A 23,022-nucleotide genomic window follows, 5' to 3' on the forward strand; every position below is an offset into this window, starting at 1 on the left:
CGAGCTTTTGTGCCTCAGTGACCTCACTTTGGGCCAGTCTTGTTTGGTTAAGCATTTGCCCACAAGGGAATGGGTGATTTGGAGGGTGTATTGGAAAACTACTAGTAGGAATATCCTTTTTTTTTCTTTTTTTTTTTAAAGATTTATTTATTTATGCATACAAGAACTGGCCAGAGCTGCAGGGGTGAGAGGGTTCACCAGGGTGGGGAACAGAACAGGCAGACTGTGCTGGGCACAGCTTAAGTACCCCATATATGGTAGCATTGAGGATGACAATATTGATGACAATAGATGAGGATGACAAGGTTGGAGGTGTGGTTGAGGCTGAAAATGGGCACAGATAGAATGATGGGGATGGGGAGATAAAAGACAGGAATTGTGCTCAAGAGTGGGACATCAGGGTTTCATGTTTCAAAGCAGGAGCAGTTTCTGCAGATGTTAACAGTCCCGGGCTGAGGACCCGCAGGTAAGCGCGCCACATGGATGGACCTTCCTCCCTGAGCCTGCAGGCAGATACAGAGTGTCCAAGCTGGGGTGTCACTCCCAAGGGTTCACCCAGTGTCCCTTCCTGTCTCAGATCCATGGGGTGCCCTTTGCCACCTCCTGATGCCTTTTTAGAGATACTCACTTCTCTTTGCCTCCCAGCTCTCTGAGAAGAGGCCTGTGATAGAGACCCTCCTGCCATGGAGAACAGCGCTCCCCAAGATCAGCCCGGGTGGCATACAGGGTGAGTGGTGCGAGCAGGGGCTGCGGGGGAGGTTCCAGAACACAAGGCTATTTTTAGCCTGGCACAGATGCCCAATTCCCAGCTCAGGGAGGTGGCTGGTAGGTGGGAAGCAAACTTACTTTCATCATTTGTTATTTTGTTAACCACTTAGGCTGCTGAGTGAGCATTGAGTGAGCATCACCTGGTTTCACTGCTAGTTCCCAGCTCCATCCTGCTTGTGACTTCAGAAACAACCTTCTTCCCCAACAGCCAAAGAAGGATCAGGGAGAAAATGAAATTGACCAAGTGACAATGAATAAGGGCAAAGGAAGAATAAATATTCCATCCTGCTCATCAGCAGTGGGAGTGGGTCCAAAAAAACACTTAGCCTCACAAATTGTGCTCTTATCCTCCCTGTAGTGAGTGAGCTCCAAATGGTTTGGAAAACTATTGCTACTAATCAAAGATTGCAGGCCCAGTTGCTGGAAGAGGGCCAACATGGGCCCAGCAGGAGTCTGAATGCGCCCAGATTCATTATCTTTATCTCACCCAACGTTTTAGTGGTAGGTTTTTGTTTGATTTCAAAGTGAGATGGTTAGATCATTATTTGTTAAATTATAGCTTTTAATTAGTGAATCTATTGAAATGAAAAGCCTGAAAGAGGCTCACATGCCTCTAAGTTTTTGTTTGGAATTTATAATTATCGCTGTTTGGAAGAGATTAGTTGGGGGCGTTAAAGTCTTTCTTTTCAGAAAATTCTCAAATTATATCCGGTTACGGTGAAGGGAGATGTCGGTAAGTTAGATATAGGCTTTCCAAGCCACGCTATCTGTATCTGTATTATTACCCACGCACAGGGTCCTGGCATTTGCATAAAAAGTCCATATGTTTTACGATATGGTTTACAATAATTCACAATCCTTTCCCCCCTGAGGGTGAGCCCAAGAAGGGCCTTGAAGCACCCGGGGGGTAGTGATCTGGCCTGCAGAGTGGGTAGCAGAGGCCTCGGCTACTGATGGAGTTTTGTTTGCCACGTATCCATTCCTGATTCCTTCTGGGTTCTCCAAGAAGGTAGGGAAGGTGGGGATCCCAGGATCAGCTTGATGGATTTTTCCCTTTGGAGATTTGTTGCCTGCGTTTTGGAGGAACAAGGAATCGCTCGCTTTCTCCCCTCTCAAGCTCCCTAAGTCCTTGCTCCGCTAGTTGCAGAACGGCCCTGACTCCAGCAGGGGGCGCGCCATCGCCTCATTTAGAGCTCTTGCCGCGGTCCCTCCCGAAACCACACCTCCGCCATCTGCGAAAAAGGCGTGCTCCCTCACCCCCAATTTCGCTGCAAATTTTCTTTCTCTGGTAACAGCAAGGGCACAGATTATAAACTCTGCACGCTGGGCCTCGGTCTGTGAGCGACTGTCAGGGCCCCAGTTTTCTTCATCTTTTCACACCCAAGGAGAGCTCACCGCTGCTGACTTCTTAGGGGGTTGCGGCAACAAGAGGCCACCAGAGGCTGAATCATTCCCCCAGCCCCACCCCAGCCCCACCCCACCCCCACCCCAGCCCCACCCCACCCCACCCCCACCCCACCCCACCCCACCCCACCCCCACCCCCACCCCCACCCCGAGACTCTTTGCTAGGTCCTCTGCAGATCCCACCGACAGCAGATGGGGAGGCTTTCTAGAGCGCAGGGTGAACCCACATCCACTGTCGGAGGAGCCCGCCTCTCCTCTCCCTCCTCCCTTCTCTGATCTATTGCGGGCACCAGCACCGGGCCTGACACAGACATGCGATCAATACTCACTGAATGAATACATCAATTCATGTAAAACGTTATTTTAATTATTTCTCTCTTTCAATGTACTGGCATGAAATCTGCGACAGTGGGAATCAGAGATTAAAAATAGAATCCCTGCCCTCAAGGAGATTACAATCTGGATAGGGACACAGGCATGAATGTGCACTAGAATTTCTAGCTTCCCTTTGTTAGTGGTTAACTAACTTCCTTTAGCTAGCAAAATCACATCAGCCACACAAGCAGGTTCATACTAGCCAGTCAGACAATATCCCTCTGAAATTCAATCATTTATAAACTTGGGAGTGACCTTCACTTCCACCGTCTTCCCCAGGTCTGGGGGTTAGGGGGCACAAGAGGGAGTTCAAATTCAGTTGCCCCCAGTCTCCTATTACTTTGAAGCCCTAAATTACACTCCATATACCATACTTCCTAGGAAATCTGACCCTCTTGCAAAGGTCACTTTGCACCCAAGCCCTTTGGCTATGGAATTTTGCTGTTATTGGGGTTTTGTTTATTTATTTTGATTTTGCTTTAGAGCGTAGATTTGATGCTCCACCTCCCCATCTTGCTTTCATCTTTATTCTTAATGATTACATTTACTCCATTTATAGGAGTAATCAAAGAGATGAAACCCTCCCCCTGTGAGGGAAAACAGCACAGATAAGAAGCCCAGAAATAACAATTGTTTTCTGATGAGCAAATGTCAAATTTTATAGGAGATTAGCTCTGGGGGTTAGAGGGAGTGGTATCATTATGGCCTGAAGCAACAAGACACATCTTTAGAGATTGCTTGGCCGAGAAAGGCAGAATAAATGTTTGGAATGAGGTTCAATGCACATATTTTAGTCTGAGAAAGGTTAGAGCATAAGATGAGGTTTTATAGTTGTTTGGCTCTTGCAACAATACAAAATAATAATTTAATCTCTATAATTTCATGGTATTGAAAATTTATTAGAATTAAATGTCTTAATCACACAATTGCTCCAACTGTGTGCACTGGTGTGAATCAAATACTATCTATCATTGAGATTACATGTCTCCCATCCACAGCACCTCAGCAAGGGTCCCAATGACTATAATTAAAACCACTGTCCTAAAAGGCTTCACAGGGGAATTCTACCAAACCTTGGAAGAGGAAATTACCCCAGGGCTGTTTAAGCTGTTATACACTATAGAAAAGGACAAAAAAATTTCCAAAATCTTGTGCAAAAGATTGATATAAAACCACTAAAGACTTTACTAAATACCTAAATATAGATGTAGCTCACTAATTAATATTAGTGCCAAAAGTCCAAAGTCAATATTAGTAAATAGAATATACCATATTAAAATTAATAGATTATAACCATCTGTTATTTATTGTAGGAATACAAGGAGTATGAAACTCTACTACCATTATCCAGAACTTCCTCTTCCAGTAGCAGTGGACTAGGTAATGTACCCTAATCCTCTCCATGAAGAAAAATCTAAAAGCTAGGCAAAGTAGAACCAAAAAAAATTAAATATCACAGTTAACACGATAGGTATCTATTACTGAATTCGATTCAAAAGAAGCTGGGAATGCATATTTTTTTAAAGATTTATTTTATTTATTTATGCATACAAGAACTGTGGTACAGGCCAGAGGTGCAGGTGGTGAAAGGATTCACTAGAGACAGAGTGGGGAGCAGAACAGGCAGATCCACTGAAATACACTGCTGAGGGGAGCAGCGGGCAAGACAGGATAGGTCTGCTGCATCATATGGGTAGCTCCCTGGCAGCTGGGGAATGAACTCAGGCCCCAAGAGTGCATATTGATGAGCAAAACACTTAGACTCACTTTTTCCAGGAACATTTGCTAAGAGTTTAAGATATCCTTTGGCCAGCCCCAGAGGGTGGGGGACAAAGGGCGGGATCCACCATAGGTAGGGGTACTGGTAAACCACTTAGCTCAGAGTTTTGGGCTGCGACTCTGAGAGGCTCATGATATAAGTAATCCTGGTATAAATTAGCCTTCCCTCTGACTGCATCTTTCTTCTGGTCATACAGTAACACACAAAAAAATCTCAAAACTTGATGTAAGGCAGTTCAGGACACCTGGAATAGGCACAATAAATTCTCTCTGGAGGAAGATAACTTCATCTTGAGTCTGAAATTATTTCTACAAATACTTTTTTAGAGTCGTCTCCCTGTTGGCGCAAGAGTGGTCTCCCTGTTTCAGTGCTGTCAAGCTATCACTAGCCACTGTGGCATGAGTTTGATGGATCGCTGACTAGGGAGCTAACCCACATGGATCAACAGACCTCTCCTGTATCCCCGGCTGCTCCCCTCAGCAGTGTATTTCAGTAGATCACTTGTTCTGCTCCCCACTCTGTCTCTGGTGAATCCTCTCAACCCTCCCCCTCATCTCTGGCCTACACCCCAGTTCTTGTATGCATAAATAAATAAAATAAATCTTAAAAAAATACTTTTTTAGAAACAATATCTGGCATAAAATCAAAGCTAACCAGGTAGAAGATGAACAAGACAATATTAGCAACCGTGAAACAAGAATTAACAGGAACACAGGGGCTCCAGTTACTGGGCCTTATCATACAATGACTCTAAACAACGATGTTTACCCATGTTCAAGACAACAGAAGTTTGAAAATATCACCAGGGAACTGAAAGCTATAAAGGTAGCATAGTCGATAGGATGAAGAACAAATTAGAAGGGACAGAACTGAAAAACACAAAACTGAAATTTAAGACAATAGAATAAAGAATAAGTGAACTACGGGAGAAGTCAGAAGACAATGGCCCAGAGACACAAAATGATGGAAAATACAGAAGGTAAGGGACATAGGCTTACGGTGAAACAGGGTAACATAGTTGAATTAGGAACAGGAACAGAGAAAAAGTAATACTTGAAAAGACAAATGGTGAGACATTTTAGAAACAATAACAGATGTGCATCTACAGAATTAGTAAGTCCTATAAATTCTAAACAAGACATAAAAAAAGAGAGAGAGGGCTTCCCTGGTGGCGCAGTGGTTGAGCGCTGGGTTGTGAAGCTGCCCGCAGCCTCTGCAGTGCGGGTTCGATCCCCGGCTGCTCCCCGGCCACGGGAGAAGGGTCCCGCATGGCACGCAGACCTCTCCTGCCGCCCGCTGCTCCCCTCAGCAGTGAACTTCGGTCCTTCTGCCTGCTCTGCTCCCTGCTCTGGCTCTGGTGAATTCTCTCACCCTCCTGCGCTTCTGACTGTACCCAGTGCTTGTATAAATAAATAAATCTTTTTTTTAAAAAAAAAAGAGAGAGAGAGAAGCCCATGCCTAGACACATTATATAAATTGCAAACATCTAAGATAGAAACTTATAAAATATCCAGAGAAAAAGTAAATTACACTCAAAGAAACATTGAGTTGACTTTTCAGTAGTAACAAGAGAAAATGAAGATGGTGGGATATTATCTTCATTAGGCTGAAAGAAAATAACTGCCAATTAGAATTTTATAAGCAGTAAAATACCCTGCAAAAATGAAGTTGGAAATTTAATTTAAAAAATGAAATTGGGGAAAGAAAGACACTTTGAGATGAAAATAAGAGAATCCGCCAACAGAGATGGAAGAAATAATGTAGAGTAATAAAAATGATAAATATGTGTATAAATCTAAACATTGACTATATAAAGCAATAATAATTTCCTGAGGAGTTTCAATTATAGATAAACATTGAATTAAAATACATAATAGTAAGAATTGATTGACATCAAAGACTACTGAGTTATTAAGCTTTGGTAAGTTAAGAATGCATAGTATAATTTTTTTTAAATAATAAATTTTATTTTTATATTCCCCATACAATTGCAACCCCCCCATTCTGACCCCAATCCTCCCCTCCCGCCCCCCACCCCCCAAAAAGTGTCTGGTTCATAGTTTTTTGTTGATTTTGATTTTCACTTTCTTATATTTATTCATTTTCCTGGTCCCTTATTTAAGTTTTCTAGATTCCTGCTATGAGTGAGACCATCCGGTATTTTTCTTTTTCTTTCTGGCTCATTTCGCTGAGCATGATCCCTTCCAGCGCCACCCATGTTGCTGCAAATTGCATGTGTTTATCTTTTTTGAATGCTGAGTAATATTCCATGGTGTATATGTACCACATCTTCTTGATCCAGTCATCGATTTTTGGGCATTTGGGTTGTTTCCAAAGCTTAGCTATTGTAAACAGTGCTGCTATAAACATAGGGGTGCAGGTGCTCTTTGGAATTGATGTTTCTGTGTCCTTTGGGTAAATACCTAGGAGTGGAATTGCTGGATCATATGGAAGCTCTATGTTTAGTAGGTCCAGAAATCTCCACACAGCTCTCCATAGTGGTTGGACCAGTTAAGAATGCATAGTATAATTTTATGGTAACATATACAATAATGGACTGTAGTTTTTCAACTCACTTTGCACAAAGTTGTGTGTTTAAAATATTATGTACCTTTGTAAAAGCTTATCAAGGCAAGTACCAAAATATCAATGCATAATGCTGATTGCTGGACCCTCAATAGTATCATTGGGCTGATCATTTTTCATATTGCTATATTAGCTTTACATAAAAAGTATTATTTCCATACGAAGTATTTTAAAAATATTTTTATTTATTTATGCATACAAGAACAGGGGTACAGGCCAGAGTTGTGGGGGTGGTTGGGGGTGGGTGAGAGGATTCACCAGAGACAGAGTAGGGAGCAGAACAGGCAGATTGACTGAAATACACTGCTAAGGGGAGCAGCAGGTGAGACAGGAGAGGTCTGCTGTGCCATTTGGGTTAGCTCCCTGGCAGGGGATCGAACACATGGCACAGTGGCTGGTGATAGCTTGATTGCATTGAGACTTTAACTCCTACACCACCAGGGAGGCCCAACATTCAAATCCTTTTAACTCTTCATATCATTCACATGGTTAGGGTCATTATTAAATACAAGTTTAGTTGTAGATTATTCAAGGCTAAGACCTCTGGAATGTGCAAAAAGTAAACCTCAAAGCTATGACACTCAAATGACTTATCTCTTTGAAACAGATTTATATGTTATTCTTGATGACAACTATTATTGGTTCACCTCATTAACCGTGGAACCAGCCAGGTAAATAATCCCATTATCTATACAAACCAGAATGGAACTGCTGTTAATACACTCTATTGAGGCAAAGAAATTAAATCTCTTCTTTAAGCTATAGCCCCCTGAGGACACACTCAAGCTGGCCATGAATGAAATGTCTTTATTAGCTTGAACCCAGTACTCTTCTGGGAGCTTTTTTAGACCTCATTTAACCTTAATATTAAAAAAGAAAGCAGTAATAAAGGAAGAGCACAGGATTGCTAAACTAACAGAGGTAAATGGAATAATAAAAAATATCTAATCAATCCAAAAGAAGGCAAGAAGAGAAAAAAGGAACATAGAATAAGTGTAACACATTGAAAACACATGGTAAGGTAACAGATTAGAACCTAAGAATTTATCAGTAATTACATTAAATTTAAATGAACCAGTGTCCCAGTTAAAGGATAAGTGTTGTCAAACTTAATTAGGAAACCAAATTCAATTATAAGCCATTTACAAAAGATGGATCTATATTTAAGGACTCAGAAAGACTGAACATGAAAAGATGGAAAAAGGTAAACTAATCAAATATAACCAGAAGGATACAGATTTGCAACAAACACAAAATAATTAATGAAATATAATTGCTTCTCAGACAAAATATAATTTAAAGCAAAAATAAAATTTCCAGAGGATAAAAGTGTCACTTCATAATGATAAAAAAAAAATCCATTTCCCTAGGAATAAATAATAATTTTAAATTGGTATACACCTAATAGCATAGCCTCCAAATATACAAAGCAAAAGTTGACTGACAGATCTAGATTGGGAAACCCATCTTATTAACAGATGTTCACTTTTAACAAAATCAACATCTATTTTTGATTGTCAACAAAATAGAGTCAATGAAACTCTTTTAATATGAAAATAATCATATACCTCAGCATCACACTTTGTAACAAAACACTAGAAACATTCCCATGAGAATCAGGAACAAAACAACCACTCACATATCACTAGGGTGGAGGGATCCCCTAATGAAGCAGACAAAGAGAAATGAGAGGTATAAAAATTGGATATTAACCAACTCCTAAGTAGCACTTGCTATGTGATAAGCACTGTCCTGAGTGCTTCATAAGTACCACCTCAGCGAATCATCGTAGCAACTCTATGAAAAAGGTAATCTAATCATCCTGTCTATACAGATGAGGAAACTGAGGCATGGAGAAGTAGCTAACTGACCCAAAATCACATGATGTAGAAACAATACCCTGTTTCTACATATGATTGTGGGCTCTTTTTATTAAAGTACCACAAAAACAAAGACAAATAAATAAACTCTCCAGGAATAAACTCATCAGGAAGAGTTTGAGATTGATGTGAAGAAACCTTGCACAATGGGAAGACATAACACATTCCTGGAGAGAATGATGTGGTACCATAAAGACATCAACCCTCCCACAGTGGATTTATAAATACAATGCAATCCCAGTAAAAATGCCACAGATCTTTTTCTTGAGCTAGAGCAAGATGATCCTAAAATTTATGTAATTTAAAAATACAGGAGCCTCCCTGGTGGCACAGGGGGTTGAACGCAGCACTGTGAAGTTGTCTATGGCCTTTGCGGTGTGAGTTTGATCCTCAGCTGGCGGGGGACCTCTCCTGTCGCGCCCACTGCTCCCCTCAGCAGTGTATTTCAGTACATCTGCCTGTTCTGCTCCCCACTCTGTCTGGTGAATCTTCTCACCCCTTGAGACTATGGCCTGTACCCCACTTCTAAAAAAAATACACACACAAATAAAAAGATCCAGGAAAACTGAAAGAAAAGAGCAACAAGGAAAGACATAGCACTGTGCCCTTCTTTAACTCCAGCTGCTGCTGTGGCCACACTGATTCCACTCCCTGCAGTCCCTACTTGCCCCCTCCTGGGGGCTTCTGTGATGCTGCAGTGTGACTCAGCCACAGGAACCCCCTGGACACTCACATACACAACTGGAAGTGGGGAGTGGGTTGCCCCACTGTGCTGCCCTTGATCCATGGGGAAGGGAACCAATGGATGATGCCTTTCTTGCCTTGGACCAGAGGTGGACATGCCTAAGACCCATTTCATGATGCTCCTCACCAGGTACCACTGGATGGAACACTCACTGCACACAGTGAGGGCCAGCTCCATCCTCTTCTTGTATTGGTTTTCCCTCTTGTGATGATGTCTGGGAGCAAGTCCCAAATAAGCTTACTGCTTGAGAGCTTTTCCTCAGCTGGGCTGTCAGGGAAACCCAGAGTGAGACAAGGAAGCTGCCTGGACCACAGAGCCTGGCATCTGAGCCAGTGTGGTGTTAGTGCTCCATTAGACCACATCATGGACCGTCTGTTGATGTCAGCTGTGTAGATTCAACTACGTTTCTGCCAAACAGGCCTCCCTGCTCTTCCCCAAGTATGCCAGACAAGCTCTGTTTCCAGGTGTTCACACTTCTCTTCCCTTTGCCTAGAATGTTCTCCTCAAGAAATCCTCATGACTGGCTCCCTTAACCTGGGCTCAAATGGCACCTTTTCCAAAAGGCCACCTCAAACTCTCCCTTATATGCTCCCTACCTTGTTTTCCTCCTTAATGCTTGATTTAATATATTATGTATTTTATTTATCTCTTTTCTTTTCTGATGCCTCCACCCTCACCAGAATCTAATTTTTTTTCCTGTTTTTTCACTATTCAATCCTCGTTTGGAATGGGAGTGGGAGGAATGAAAGTAATAGGAGAAATTATGCAGATTGTTTTATAAGTTCAGAGTGAATGAGGCCCTTCTCACTATCTCACAAAATTCAAAAGTCACTAAAAAGAAATTGTTCAATTTGCCTATGTAAAAAATGTTTGTAAGACAAATGAAAACAGATGAGACAAATGAATTTGGGAAAAATATTTTCAACTATGTCATAAGTAAAGCGTTTATTGCCTAATATTTAAAGAGTTCCTATAGGGGCCTCACTGGTGGTGTAAAGGGTTAAGACAGCTATCCGCAGCCATGCAGCATGAGTTCCATCCCAGGCCAGGGGGTGACTCACATGGCATAGCAGACCTCTCCTGTCTTACCCGCTGTTCCCCTCAGCAGTGTATTTCAGTAGATCTGCCTGTTCTGCTCCCCACTCTCTCTGGTGACTCTTCTCATCCCCCACACCCCTGGCCTGTACCCCAATTCTTATGTGCATAAATAAATAAATCTTTAAAAATAAATAAATAAATAAAGAGCTCCTATAAATTGATGTGAAAAAAAAATGAACCGAGAAAAATGGGCAAAAGATATAAACAGATGGTTCACAGAAAAGAAAAATGGTTCTAATAGGAAGAGATACTTGAGTCAGAAGATAAATGCAAATTAAAACACATTGAGATATAAATTTTCACCCATTCTGCCAGTAAAAATCCAAACATTTGCTCTCACATTTCATGGACCAGGCAATAGGATGGCAAGCACTCTCACATATTGCTGCTAGGAAGGTAAAGTGACATCTTGTGTCAAAGGTGAGTTGTCAGCATCATCAAAATTAAAATGCAAGTACTCTCAGACCTATTTATCTCGTTCCCAAAGTTTTCCCTACATATATCTTCATACAAATGCAAAATGACAGTCATGCTAGGTGACTCATTATAATTATGTAATGCAAAAGATTGGAAACAGCAAAACGCTTGTCGGTAAAGGATTGGCTAAATAAATGATGGTGCCTCCATATGTTGGAATATTTTCAGCTTTAAAAAGAATAAGAAAGGAAGTTCTTTGGGTATTTTATGGAAAGATCAGCAAGTAAATTTTAATACTAATAATAAAGCAAGATGCAGACTAGCGTGCTACCACAGGGTAAACAAAGAGGATAGGGGAAAACTTGTATCCATAGTAGCTTGTGCATATATATATGTAAACATTTTCAGGAAGGATAAACAAGAAAGAGTCCCACATAATGTGGGAACTGAGTAATAAAGAAAGGGGTAACGGCCTCCCTTGGTGGAGCAGCGGTCGAGTGCTGGTTTGCAAGCTGCCCACAGCCTCTGCAGCGCCCGGTTCGATCCCCGCCTGCTGGCGAGGGTCCCACCTGGCGCGGCAGAGAACTCTCCTGCCGCACCCACTGCTCCCCTTAGCAGTGTATTTCGTCGGTCTGCCTGTTCTGTTCCCCGCTCTGGCTCTGGTGAATTCTCTCACCCTCCCGCGCTTCTGACTGTACCCAGTGCTTGCATAAATAAATCTTTAAAAAAAAAAAAAAAAAAGAAAGGGGTAATAGAGAGAATTTTTACTACATGCATTTATTTGATGTTTGAACAGTATGTGTTATGCCTCTGGGGGTCTACCCTTCAGCGTGATGACCAGCTCTCCTAACCCACTATAAAAGCAGCTGATGGACCATATTTCAAAGCAACTGGAAGAGGGCACCTGAGCCAGATTCTCTGACCAATGCCCAAAGCATGCATCTCCAATCACGAGCTAAACTTGGGGTAGAGGTAGTGTGGTTTATGAGACAGAATGGAGCTAACAGGCGCCTGCTTAGATTTACCCCTTACTTTGACATAAACAATTTTAAAGTATGGTAAAATATACATAATATTAAATTTAGCATTTGAACCTTTCAAAATGTATGATTGAATGACATTAAGTAAGTTATAATGTTGTGTAGCCATCACCATCCTCTATCTCCAGGACTTTTTCATCATCCCAAACAGAAACTCTAAACTTATTAAACAATAATTCCCCCATTCCCATTCTCCCTTCTTCCTACCCCTGGGCAATGTCTATTCTACCTTCTCTCCCCATGCGTTTGCCCATTCTAGATGGCTCATAGAAGTGGAACTTAGTGTAATACTTTGAAGGTTCACCCCTTAAAATTGTATTGCTTATTGTAATGTACCAGAATTCCATTCTTTTTTGTGGCTGAATAATAGTTCATTTAGTCACCTATTTATCTGTTGATGAAAATGTGGGTTGTCTCCACTTTGTTTTTTAAAATTATTTATTTATGCATATAAGAACTGGGGTACAGGCCAGAGGTGTGGGGGAAGGTGAGAGGATTCACCCGAAACAGAGTGGGGAACAGAACAGGCAGATTGACTCAAGTACACTGCTGAGGGGAGCAGCGGGCGAGTCAGGAGAGGTCTGCTAAACCATGTGGGTATCTCCCTGGCCAGGGATTGAACTCATGCTACAGTGCCTGCGGACAGACCCATAGGTTGGGTCTTAACCCCTTGCACCACCCTGTCTCCACTTTGTTATAAAGACTGTTGCCATGAACATTGGTGCCGAAGGATCTGTTTGAGTCTCTACTTCCAATTCTTTTGAGAATATGTACTTGGGAGTGTTGGTTTTGGACCTACTGAGCTAACCAGAGCAATACTCCTCAACGATTAAGGACTAGAGGTTAAGAAACTTAATTGCAAGGAAAATCTGGAAGAAAGTTCAAATATAAACAATTGGACAATGAAAGACAGTCAAGCACCTTCTAGACATCATGCATCTAACCAATATGGTAAAATAGGAATGTGTAGACACTAAATGGCCCCAGGCTTTCATTACCACCCCCACTTTGCTTTTCCACAAAGGGCCCACAGTTGTGGTTGTATCCTATGTCAGTCTTTATCCTAGGAACAGAAGGACTTCACAGGCGGTCTGGCATCCTCCCATCCCCACCCATAGGAAGGACAGATGGGTCTGTGGTTTCTACCTGCTTATAGGTAAATTGGAACCAGAGTTGTGCCTCTTAATATCACATCTTTTTTGGCACTCAGTGAAGATGGCCTGTGGGGACACTAATGTATTGCTTGCTAATGAGAACTCTGAAAAAAGTCTGCAAGCTTAGTGATTTGTTGATTACCTTCTGACCTCCTCTCAGGGGGCATCTGGGCAGGGGTACCCTAAATAGCCTTGGATCTGTGCCAAGTCATCTCTGAATTAGTGAAATAAGCACTCTGCCCTGCTCACTTCTCTGGCATCAATTACTCACCTAGGATAGTGTCAATGGCTATTTTCTTTTCTTTCTTTCTTTCTTTTTTAAAGATTTTATTTATCTATTTTTGCATAGAAGAACTGGGGTGCAGGGTGGTAGGGAAGTGAGAGGATTTACCAGAGACAGAATAGGGAGCAGAACAGACGTATTTACTGAAATATATTGCTGAGGGGAGCAACGGATGAGACAGGAGAGGTCTGCTGCGCCATGTGGGTCAGCTCCCTGGCCAGAGATCAAATCAGGCCCTTGAGGTGATAGCCCTGAGACTTAACCCTTAGACCACGAGGGAGGCCCCCATCAGTGGCTATTTTCAAGGCATCTTCCTGTGTTTAAAATGTCTCACAACCTTCTATGTCCACTTGTGCATCTCACTTTTCCAAACATACTTGGTTCCAAGACACACCCATTAGGAACACAGTTGCCCCATGTTCACCCTGGATATAATTCACACATGGCTTGTGTTCCAGGCGGATGGTAGATGGAGGCTCACCCTTAACTTCAAGAAGATACGAAAGGGATCATGTATGCAAAAACAGACCCCTCTGGGGTGAGGTGAAATAATTAGAATGGAATAGTGAAGGTTCGGGAACGGGAGAAGACACTCAGTTCAACACAGAGCAGGCATTTTTGTCTGCCAATCCTCTTCCACCAACACCACCCTGATTTCTCATGTAAGAATTAACATTCCTTTGCTGGTTTTCAGCCCTGTGGTTTGGGTACAAGTAACCCCACCCACAGTTCCATGACTGGATCCTCATTGCCTTAAGACAGTGTCCCAACCTCTGGATTAAAATGTGTGGTTAACCCAAACCAATATGATGCAAGGATTTCTGGGAAAGAAAAGCCCACTTCTTTGGAAGGAAATATGTAAGTAAGGAAGGATGTAGCCTTAGAAGTTCCTGGCAGTCATTTTGCAACCTTAAAGGAGAACATGCCTGAGATTAAAACCAATGTTAAGGAAGATGAGAAACAAAGAGAGAAGTTGGGTCAAGCCCCACTTGAAGGTAGACCCATTTCAGACATGTTCGTTTCTGTAAGCCAATAAATTACCTGTATGTGTTTTTTGAAAGTGTAGTTTATATGTACAACCAATAAACCTGCCACAGAAGAGGGACTGGGACAGGGCAGGTGTGGATGTGCAAAGACTGGGAAGGAGGCAACAAGAAAGTGAAGGGGCAGGGCCTCTCTGGTGGCACAAGAGGTTAAGACACAACCTATGAAGCTATCCGCAGCCACTGCAACACAGAGTTCAATCCCCGGCCAGGGAGCTACCCCACATGGCGCAGCAGACCTCTCCTGTCTTGCCCGATGCTCCCCTCAGCAGTGTATTTCAGTCAGTCTTCCTGTTCTGCTCCCCACTCTGTCTCTGGTGAATCCTCTTACCCCCCCCCACACACTTCTGGCCTATACCCCATTTCTTGTATGCGTAAAGAAATAAATCTTTTAAAAAAAGAAAAAGAAAGTAAAGGGGCAGTGAAGAGGAAGTGGGGTGTTCACCATGCAATTGCCGCTCTCCCCGGTCCCTTCTGGGAAGAGGATTACCTATATTTTTTAATATAAGAGTTGAGTTGGAGTTTCTGTTATTTGCAACATAAAATTTTTCAGCTGATTCCAGCCTCCATAATCAATGCTATAATAAATACAGATCTTCCAGTGAGAGAAAATCATTACCTGTTTCTGTGATGTGTTCAGCAGCAGATAAGGGCAGGAGAATCGGAAGCTTGTAAGGAGAGAGTCTGGTATCCACCCAGAGGGAGTAAGAATCCCTGCTATAGACCACTTCTTCAGGAGGAGAGATGTGGCCCCAGGTGAGCCATCTCTGTTTATTTTTTTTTAAGATTTATTTTTATTTATTTATGCATACAGGAACTGGGATAAAGGCCAGAGGTGCAGGGGGTGAGAGGATACACCAGAGACAGTGGGGAGCAGAACAATTGGATCTACTGAAATACACTGCTGAGGGGAGCAGCAGGCAAGACAGGAGAGGTCTGCTGATCCATGTGGGTCACCTCCATGGCCAGGGATCAAACTCATGCCATTCATGTTTCAGTGGCTGGTGATAGCTTGATAGTGATGAGACTTTAACTCCTGCACCACCAGGGAGGCCCCAGGGCCATCTCTGTTTAAATTGGGGAAAGAGGGGGCCCTCCCTGGTGGTGCAAGGGGTTAAATCTCAGCACTGTGAAGCTATCACAGCCATTGCAGCGCAAGTTTGATTCCCAGCCAGGGAGGTGACCCACATGGCACAGCAGACCTCTCCTGACTGGCCCGCTGCTCCCCTCAGCAGTGCATTTCAGTCAATCTTCCTGTTCTGTTCCCCACTCTGTCTCTGGTGAATCCTCTTACCCACCCTCCGCACCTCTGGCCTGTACCCCAGTTCTTGTATGCATAAATAAATAAATCTTAAAAAATAAATAAATAAAATAAATTGGGAAAAGAAGGTGAGTTGGTTTCAGATCTTCCCCTACTATTTGCATTTCTTTCTATAAAATAAGAATATTGGACTTGGTGTGCTCTAACCCCAGGCTTCTATACTTCTTTGTTTGTGTAGAGAGAGTGCAATCTATGAAACTTCATATTCCTGAGCTTAGGCCCTGCCAGTATCAACTGAGCAACCTTAATCAAGTTACTTACCCTCTCTGCACCTCAGTTTTCTCAGCTATAAAGGGAGATATTGACTGTGCCTTTCACAAAGTTATTTTTGTGAGGACGAAACAAAAGTGTCTGGCATGTTTTATGTGTTCTGTAAATGGCAGCTCACCAAACCTCATCCCAAAACTCTTTATTGAAACATAGAATAGGGCCTCCCCAGTGGCACAGCAGTTGAGCGCTGGGTTGTGAAGCTGCCCGCAGCCTTTACAGTGCTGGTTCGATCCCCGGCTGCTCCCGGCCACTGGAGGAGGGTCCCACATGGCGCGCAGACCTCTCCTGCCGCCCGCTGCTCCCCTCAGCAGTGTACCTCGGTCCTTCTGCCTGTTCTGCTCCCCGCTCTGGCTCTGGTGAATTCTCTCACCCTCCCCGCACTTCTGACTGTACCCAGTGCTTGTATAAATAAATAAATAAATAAATAAATAAATAAATAAATAAATAAATCTTTAAAAAAAAAAAAAAAGAAAGAAACAGAATAAAGGTCAGCAACTCCAGCCGGTGGGTCAGGTCTGGCTCCTACTTTTGTAAATAAAGCTTTATTGGAAAACCTGGTGCACATTAACATAAATATATTCCAACCTCCATAATCAATGCTATAATAAACACAGATCTTGATCTTCCAGTGAGTGAAAATCATTAGCTGTTTCTATGTTCTTTCATTTGTGTATTATCTCTGGCTACTTTCTAACTACAAGAAGAGAGTCAAGCAGCTAGAACAGAGGCTACCTGGCACACAAAGTCTAAAATACTTACTATTTGGCCTGATCAGAATATACTTCCTTACTCTTGATGTGAAACACAAGATTTTAAACTAATTGAAGGAATTTCAATCATTAGCACATAGGGGAAATCTTGCAAAAGTACAAGAGTCTTTCATGCTGGCCACCTTTATTCTGAGGGTGGCTGCCTGTCTCTGAGGAGAATACCAGTGAAATAGTAGGTTCTTTAGTTCATTACCACTGTGGTTTTTTTGCTTTTTTATACTGCAGACACACATTCTCTCTTTCTCTCTCTACACACACACACACACACACACACACACACACTCCTGATGTATGTGGCTGGACCTGGCTGCTGGAAGCAGGGCATGACCTGCTCTTCTGGGGTCGCATGACCTGCCTCTCCTGGAGTTCCCTGAGCTCTTGCTGGGCTCTTCTCCCACCCAACAGCGCATGGCTGCTTCAAATCTTCAGATGCCCTCTGGCGCTTCCTGGGCTTGGGAACTAACCAGCTCCCTAGGTGTAAATCCTCTGTCAGTGGTACTAGACTCAGGCTTGCTGGGTGCAGACCGGAACCCCACAGTTCTGACCTGGGGACCCAGGTGGGAGGGAATGGATGGTTACAAGGGAGCAGTGTTCTCACTTCTAAACTAGAAACCCAGTGAATAAAGGTGGGAGAGTTTACTCTTTATTCCATCTTCCCATTTTATGGATGGGAAAACTGAGGACTGGTGGATGGGAAAACTGAGGACTGGTGGGGTTTCCCTAAGTACACAGCTGACTTGTAGCATTCAAATCCAGTTCCACACTTGGTGGTAAAGAATATTTTTCTTAACTGTGCAGGTGCCTCAAGCACCAAGTGAGAATAGGTGTTTGGTCTGACCTTCCTCAAAACATAGTTATTCTTTTTTTTTTTAAAGATTTTATTTATTTTTACATAGAAGAACTGGGATACAGGCCAGAGGTGCAGGGAGGGGTGGTGGTGGTGAAAGGATTCACCAGAGACAGAGTGGGGAGCACAACAGGCAGACTGACTTAAATACACTGCTGAGGGGAGCCACTGGCATGACAGGAGAGGTCTGCTGTGCCATGTGGGTAGCTCCCTGGTTGGCCAGAGATTGAATTTGTGCTGCAGAGGCTGCAGATATCTTCATAGTTCTGTGCTTTAATCCCTTGCCCCATGATGGAGACCCCCAAAACTTAGTCATTCTTAAGAAAAAAATGAAACAAAGAAAGATATGTTGACAAAGGAAAGAGACTGACATCTCTCATTCCATAGATGGAAAGTGTGGGAGTTAATTCTAAAGAACAATGTATTTTGTTAATGTACATCAGGTAACAGATAACCTGTTAATTTTTTTGTTTTTTTAAAGATTAATTTATACATACAAACTGGATTATAAGCCAGAGGTGCGGGGTGAGAGGATTCACCAGAGAGAGTGGGGAGCAGAACAGGCAGATTGACTGGAATACACTGCTGAGGAGCACAGTGGGCGAGACAGGAGAGGTCTGCTGTGCCATGTGGGTTGCTCCCTGGCCGGGGATCAAAGTCCTGCTGCAATGGCTAGTGGTAGCTTGATAGCACTTTGTCCTTAAACCCTGCACCACCAGGGAGGCCCCCATCAATGATTTTTATGCTTGTGTATGGCTGCTTTGTAGGAGGCTCAGTAGTTAAAAATAGATCCAGTAAACAGTAACACGGGTGATTTGTTAATTGGGAAAAAGTGTACTTTGCAAATGACCGAAGTCTGGGAAATACTATTGTGGAAAATACCAACTATTTGGGGGAAGGGTTTTAAACCAGAGATTTAATGGAAAGACATACCCTCAGCCTCATCCATCACTAGAAAAGTGCAAGATAATAAAGTTAGAATGAGATACAATTTTACACCTTTCAGATTGGTAAAGATTTTAAAGCTTCTCACTTCAGTAGCACATATACTAAATTTAGAACCACACAGAGGGAATTGGTGTGGTCCCTGGGCAAAGATGACATGCAAATTAATGGCAAGTCCCGTGAGACTGTTATGTGAAGGTTCAGGTTGTGTTATTGAGAACAGGCGCTCTCTTGAGCAGGGAAAAGAAGAGGGAGAAAGTGAGATCTTTGAAAGTAAATAAAAATGTGGTCATTTTGGATACTAATTGGAAAATTCACTATAAACTCATTATGTAGTTTTAAAATAAATCATAGCTTTTTAATGCTAAAAAGACTTATAAATAATGACCAATGCAATATAAATGCCTCTAATACCCTGCTGTACACTGGTCTCCAAATGCCACTTCCCAGGGCTCTTTGGAGAAATAGCTGATTTTGTGCCTGGACAGGAAAGATACAACATAATCTGGAACATTTTATCAAACAAAAAACAACAAAGCTGAAAAAGACCACTAGAGTTATGTCAGGCCTCAAAAGCCAGCTTAAACTCCCGCTGGCCAAAGAAGGGCAATTTATACATCAGTGAGGTAATAACTACAGGAAACAAAATGCATGAATATGTCTACATCTGTGAGTTTATTTCTATACTGAAAACAATTCAAAACAAAAGGAAACCTCATTGGTTCCCTTTCAAGGATTCTAGTAACAACTCATTTTTTTAAAATTGGGAATAAAAAAAATCAAGCATTCATGCTGTGTTTCCTATATCTGGGTAACCAAATAGTTGATGAGGGTAAGTTTCTCTTTCTAGACATTTCCAGCTACTAAATGAGGAAGGAATGATGGCATAACACCATCTTGCAATCATCATCAGTGTCTGCTAACACTGATCCAGAATAGACATACTAGACATGGGGCAGGATGTGCCTTCCGAGGGAAGAACACAAATCCCCAAATTAAATCTGATTAAGATTCTAGATCTAACTACCAGTTCATAAGAGGGACATGTAAGTACGCAGTTATGGTCAGCAAAATACAGGCTATGGGAGACTCTCTAGGACAAACCATCTAATTTCTTCAACAAATAAGGACAAAGATAAAACTGGGGTGGGATGGAAGAGACATAGAAGGAGTACCTATAAATTTTTAAAAAGACATAGATTGTAATGTACGGAATTTTTTGAATCTTGATTTAAACGAACTACTAGCAAAATTGAGACTGTGGAAAATTGAGGACTGATATCTGTTGATAATAGGAAACTATTGCTAATTTATTGAGTTGTCATCATGGAGTTGTGGTCACAGTTTTAAAATCCCTCTGTTAGAAATATATAATGAAATATCTACAGGAGTGGGGAAGGGAGTGGGTGATGGGCACAGGGGAAAGTCTTATGATCTTTTCTTTGCTTTTGCTTTTGCAATTTTGTACAACAAAATGTTTCAAAAGTTGAAACATCCAGTTTGGGCAATGATCTGGAGAAATGATCTCTCTCACACACTGTTGATGTGAGTATTTTGGAGGGCCATATAACAGTATCTGTCCAAAGAGCCAGGGAACATGTATTCTTTTTTTTAAAAGATTTATTTATTTATGTATACAAGAACTGGGGTACAGACTAGAGGTGTGGGGGGTGAGAGGATTCACCAGAGACAGAGTGGGGAACAGAACAGGCAGATTGACTGATCTACACTGCTGAGAGGAGCAGTGGGTGAGACAGCAGAGGTCTGCTGCACCATGTAGATAGCTCTCTGGCTGGCCAGGGATTGAACTTGTGCTGCAGAGGCTACAGATAGCTTCACAGTGCCATGCTTAACCCTTGTGCCACCAGGGAGGCCTGAATATATATATATATATACTTTGACCCAGGAATTCCACTTTTGAGAATGTAACCTAAAGAAATGGTCATAAAGTATTTCCCACAACATTGTTAGTAATGGCAAGGAAACTATGAATAAATACAGTGTCCACCAACAGTAGATACTTAAATAAATATATCATTGTTAGTAACAGCAGGAAGAGGCAAACAACTGAAATGTTTGTCAATAGGGGATGTTTAAATAAATTTTGGTGTATCTACTCAATGGACTAGCCACATCCTGAAGTTATTGAAAAGAATGAAAGGAAGATCTACACATTTGGTGAAATGAAAAATAAATATTAGGTCTTTGTCCTTGTTCCTGGCACAGAGCTCCTAAAACCCTTTGAATTTACTGTCTATTGAATGTTAATGAAATGACTTTCTGGGGACCTGGGGGCTAGATAACTTTAGGATGGGGACTGGTGGCCAGAGAAAAGTGGGGGGCAATCTTGTTGGATTGACCCTTAACTTTCTTGGGGTTTCAGCTCACTATAGAAATTGGTGTTAGAATTAAATCATTATCATTAGAAGATTAGAGTGTCAGAGTACTGTAGAACTGATCAGTGTCAGGAAAAAACAAGGCAACAGGTACTGTCATAGAAAGATCTCCAAGGTTTATCTTTCAGATTAATTTTTTTTTAAAAAAAAGCAAGTTCTCCTTTATTGGAAGACCATAAATTCCAGTGCTCTAGAACAAAACAAAAACTACTCTTCTTCATTCATTTTTCATCCAACAAGTATTTATTGTACACTTTGTGCCCAGTGCTATGGTCAACATATATATTAGTGAAAACACATGTTTATTTTTTTATATCAATAAAACTGGAAAAATTAATATTTATTATTAAAAATATTGTCTACATTTGACTTTTGCTCTTTTATACAATTTTTTATTTCTTTTTATTATTTAAATTTTATTTTTATATTCCCCTTACAATTACAACCCCCTTATTTTGACCCCAAGCCCTCCTTTCCCCGCCCCCCACCCCCCATAGAGTGTCTCTGGTTCATAGTTGTTTGTTGATTTTGATATTTTCTTTCTTATAGTTATTCTTTTTCCTGGTCCCTTATTTAAGTTTTCTAGATTCCTGCTATGAGTGAGACCATCCGGTATTTTTCTTTTTCTTTCTGGCTTATTTCGCTGAGCATGATCCCTTTTAGCTCCATCCATGTTGCTGCAAATTGCATGAGTTTATCTTTTTTGATTGCTGAGTAATAGTCCATGGTGTATATGTACCACATCTTCTTGATCCAGTCATCGATTTTTGGGCATTTGAGTTGTTTCCAAAGCTTAGCTATTGTAAACAGTGCTGCTATAAACATAGGGGTGCAGGTGCTCTTTGGAATTGATGTTTCTGTGTCCTTTGGGTAAATACCTAGGAGTGGAATTGCTGGATCACATGGAAGCTCTATGTTTAGTAGGTCCAGAAATCTCCACACAGCTCTCCATAGTGGTTGGACCAGTTTGCACTCCCACCAACAGTACAGGAGAGTTCCTTTTTCTGTACATCCTCGCCAACATTTGTTGTTGCTAGTTTTTTTAATATGTGCCATTCTCACTGGTATAAGATGGCATCTTATTGTAGTTTTGATCTGCATTTCCCTGATTACAAGTGATGTTGAACAATTTTTCATATGCCTGTTGGCCATTTGCATTTTCTCTTTGGAGAAGTTTCTTTTTAGCTGTTCTGCCCATTTTTTGACTGGATTATTTTCTTTGTTTTTGTTGAGTCTCATCAGATCTTTGTAGATTTTTGTGATCAGTCCTTTATCATTAGTGAAACACATGTTTAAATCTCCAAAGTGAACATGGTGACCCCCAGGGAAAGGTGCCACATTGGGGAGAGATGTGCATTTTCATTTTATATAGTTCTGGATTCTTCAAATTTTCTTTAATAAGGGTTGCTTTTGTAATTAAAAAAATGTAAAAAATAAAAGATGCTTGCAAGATCCTTCTTAATTGTTCCTAGAAAGGGAAGTGTGAAATCAGCAGTGTCCTGGCCGCGTGAGAAGGAAACTGATACCATTCTGTGTTCTCCCTTACAGGAGTTCAGAGGTGTGAGGAACACTGGCCCCAAAAACACCCCTCCTCAGGGAAGATTTCCTCCCACACCAGCTCTGTTTGCACTCTGTCCCTTTGTAAGATCCTTCTGTTCCATGTTACCTGAATCACAGAAGAAATCAGACTCTCCCAACTTACTCTCTTCCCAGAAGTGCAAGAAGCAAAGGACGAAATGTTGTTTCAGCCTCATCCTGAGGCATCAGGAAGAAAAAGAACTTCAGGGGTCCAGTACCTAGACTCCTGTTGGGAAAACTTCAAGGGTTGGGCTAGCCTCTTTAGAATCATCTCATTCCGGGCCTCCCCGGTGGCGCAGCGGTTGAGCGCTGGCTTGCGAA

General features: G+C 41.9%; 1 long non-coding RNA gene across 1 annotated transcript; it reads left to right on the forward strand.

Annotated features, from left to right (window-relative positions):
- The first annotated feature begins 649 nt into the window (after positions 1–649).
- On the forward strand, positions 650–22,700 carry LOC119231750 (uncharacterized). Its single transcript, XR_005121941.1, has 3 exons — positions 650–727; positions 3,862–3,928; positions 22,672–22,700. It is a non-coding gene; the product is annotated as an uncharacterized LOC119231750 (long non-coding RNA).
- Positions 22,701–23,022: the final 322 nt, after the last annotated feature.

Source organism: Talpa occidentalis, unplaced genomic scaffold (genome assembly GCF_014898055.3).
Source record: "Talpa occidentalis isolate TD23 unplaced genomic scaffold, MPIMG_talOcc4v2.1 talOcc4.7, whole genome shotgun sequence".
Taxonomy (NCBI): domain Eukaryota; kingdom Metazoa; phylum Chordata; class Mammalia; order Eulipotyphla; family Talpidae; genus Talpa; species Talpa occidentalis.